Below are 3,700 nucleotides of genomic sequence, written 5' to 3'. Positions count from 1 at the left end.
TTGTCATTATACTATGTAGACCTCTCTGTTTGTCATTATACTATGTAGACCTCTCTGTTTGTCATTATACTATGTAGACATCTCTGTTTGTCATTATAATATGTAGACCTTTCTGTTTGTCATTTAGGGGATAACCCTACTGTGTTTTGAGATTTGCGGACGTATATTGTGATTATACTGTCGCAAATTGAGTTTTACTGGCGACGCGGAGCGGAGCCAGTAAAACGGATATTTGCGACAGTATAATCACAATATACGTCCGCAAATCTCAAAACACAGTAGGGTTATCCCTATTCTAATTCACTTTACTTCACAAACCCAATCTACTCGACGATTTCTTAAAATAGGCACGGAATTTTCCCTGAAGCGGCCGGGTCAATGACGTCATTACTAAAACCGACGCACTCAACTTTTACGCATGCACTTCAAAAATGTAGTTCCAATAAAAACTAAATTACATATTTTCCGGTTACTGAATAATTAAATTTTATAGTAAACATAAAAGCACCATTTAATATGTTGATTCTTTCCACTGTATACGCTATCTTGTATGTAACTTTAATGTTTGTTGAACGCGCGCATGTGTTCAATTTCATGCCAATGACGAGCTCGAGTCTGACATGCTGTCAACGAAGTCAACAATGTCTCCTTGCACTAATTTGGAGGAAGAGGACCGTTTCCAAAGTAATTGTTCACATGGATTACCGAGTTGTGCACTTCGAATTGCCTATTGTGTGACGGATGTTGGTATTGTACAATGTTTGTTTGTGACTGAGTTGTCAAATAGCAGGCACCGGGGACAGAAACGCTCGAGTTTACAATGTCAACTGGTACCAACGCATTGTCAACTTCATTTGCTGACGTGCCCTGTAAAATGGCGGAGTACGACCGTATCTGTTGGTCCGAACTGTCGGCATTGTAACTTCGTACACTTGATTCGTTTCTATGCCCTGATATCTTCATTATCTCACGGGTTTCCACTCCCGTATGCGATAGACGCGGGATGGTGGTGGCGCGGACACAGTGATTGGTGTAGGACCGGCTCAAGCCTGCACATTTGCTGATGTTTTTCATCATGTCGTTCAGCAACCTAGTGCCAATTGGTCTAGATGTGAACCAAGTGTCATCATCAGAGTCAATTTTGGCCCTTGGTGGCTGAAAGAGATGTTCAGATTGGGCATTTCTCTTCTGTAGATACAGTTTTAGGGAGTGTACAGGGCTATGTGGTTCCCCTGTAGCATACATCCTTGGGGAATGTTCAAAATCAGTATTTGACATTTTCACCACTGTGATCTTTTGTCGCTTTGTTATAAGCCATCTTGACATACTCGCATCCCTCGCTGTCGCGCTCGAACTCGAAACAGTTGTATTTTAATTCCCGAAGATTTTCACTACCCCGTCTCGCGAAACTCAGTGCCATGTCAAACCACACTTCCTTTGCAACGATTTTGGATTATCCCGGTTAAACACGCTAGTAGACCGCAATTGTTCCATATCTTTGTCGGAAATGGGGTGGTTGTGCGACGTTTTGTCGTTCCCTTCTTTTTTTAACGTTTTTAACATTGCGACGAACGTTTTGTTGGATTTTAGGATTAATTTATTTTCCAAGATTGAATATGTTTTGTAATATGGCGGATTCCGCAGATGCCGGCTGATTGCAGCCCGAATCCCAACAAATGTACTCTTGCTGTAGTACTTCCCGTCAGAATTCCTCACCTCGGCGTAAAATTGCCTCAGGATGTTGTCCAGATTTTCGGGGGTTGTTTCCTCGAAATTTGCATTATAGTTTCTGCTGGAAAGCCATTCTGAAGAAGAATTTTTTTTATACCATCAGCAAATTTATTCAACCGTTAATTAATTATACCGTCTGTAAATTTATTTAACCGTCAGCAAACTTATTATACCATCAGCAAATTTATTCAACCGTTGATTAATTATACCGTCGTGAAATTTATTATACCGTCTGTACATTTATTTAACCGTCAGCAAATTTATTATACCGTCGGCAAATTTATTTAACCGTCGGCAAATTTATTATACCGTCTGTAAATTTATTATACCGTTGACAAATTTATATAACCGTCGACAAATGTATTCAACTGTCAGCAAATGTATTATATCGTCGGCAAATTGATTCAATTGTCGGCAAATTTATTATACCTTCGGCAAATTTGTTATACCGACGACAAATTGATTTAACCGTCTGCAAATTTATTATACCATCTGTAAATTTATTATACCATTGGCAGATTGATTATACCGTCGACAAATTGAATTAACCGTCTGCAAATTTATTATACCGTCAGCAAAGTAATTATTCCGTTGTGAAATTTATTATACCGTCTGTAAATTTATTTAACCGTCGGCAAATTTGTTATACCATCGGCAAATTTATTCAATTGTCGGCAAATTTATTATACTATCGGCAAATTTGTTATACCGTCGTCAAATTTATTCAACCGTCGACAAATGTATTTAACCGTCGGCAAATTTGTTATACCATCCACAAATTGATTTAACCGTCTGCAAATTTATTATACCATTGGCAAATTAATAATACCGTCGACAAATTGATTTAACCGTCTGCAAATTTATTATACCGTCAGCAAGTTAATTATACCGTCGGCAAATTTATTTAGTTGTCGACAAATGTATTCAACTCGACTTACTGTCAGCAAATTTATTATACAGTCTATCTAATATCCTACACTATAAATAAGCAACACTATGATTCCGGAAATTATGTCCGTTATTTGGTGATTATTTTATGTACAGCGAAAGTGGATGATTATAAGACCCGCCACAAAAGCAGCATGGTTTGTTCAGTTACTCCGGGAGACACAGACATTACAGTCGGCAAATTGATATAACTGCCAGCAAATGTATTATACCGTCTGTAAATTTATTATACCATTGGCAAATTAATTATACCGTCGGCAAATTAATTAAACTGTCGACAAATGTATTACGGTTATAAATTTAGTTTTACTGGAGACGCGGAACATTATTTTGAGTGTAATTATTGTAAGGACGGTCACAAATTATTTTCAGCAAATGGATACAAATCCCTGTGCAAATTAATCAATAATCAATAAAAAAAAAGGACGGTCACAAATCATTTTGCGCAAATGGATACAAATCCCTGTGCAAATTACAATAATCAATGTAAAAAAAGTGTTTATGGAATGTTAATCATTGATACTAACAAAGTAATTAACATCATAATAAATCTGTGTTAAACTTCACAACTTAACCTTTGATTACATAGTTCTACATCATTCGGATTCCAATAAATATTTTCTGTAAAAAAAACATTGTCATTATACTATAAAGACCTTTCTGTTTGTCATTATACTATGTAAACCTCTCTGTTTGTCATTATACTATGTAAACCTATCTGTTTGTCATTATTCTATGTAAACCTCTCTGTTTGTCATTATACTATGTAAACCTCTCTGTATGTCATTATACTATGTAGACCTCTCTGATTGTCATTATACTATGTAGACCTCTCTGATTGTCATTATACTATGTAGGCCTCTCTGATTGTCATTATACTATGTAGACCTTTCTGTTTGTCATTATACTATGTAGACCTCTGATTGTCATTATACTATGTAGACCTCTCTGTTTGTCATTATACTAAGTAGACCTCTCTGTTTGTCATTATTCTATGTAAACCTCTTTGTCATTTTACTAA

This window comes from Mizuhopecten yessoensis, unplaced genomic scaffold (genome assembly GCF_002113885.1).
Source record: "Mizuhopecten yessoensis strain PY_sf001 unplaced genomic scaffold, ASM211388v2 scaffold11069, whole genome shotgun sequence".
NCBI classification, from domain to species: domain Eukaryota; kingdom Metazoa; phylum Mollusca; class Bivalvia; order Pectinida; family Pectinidae; genus Mizuhopecten; species Mizuhopecten yessoensis.
This window is presented reverse-complemented; position numbering follows the sequence as displayed.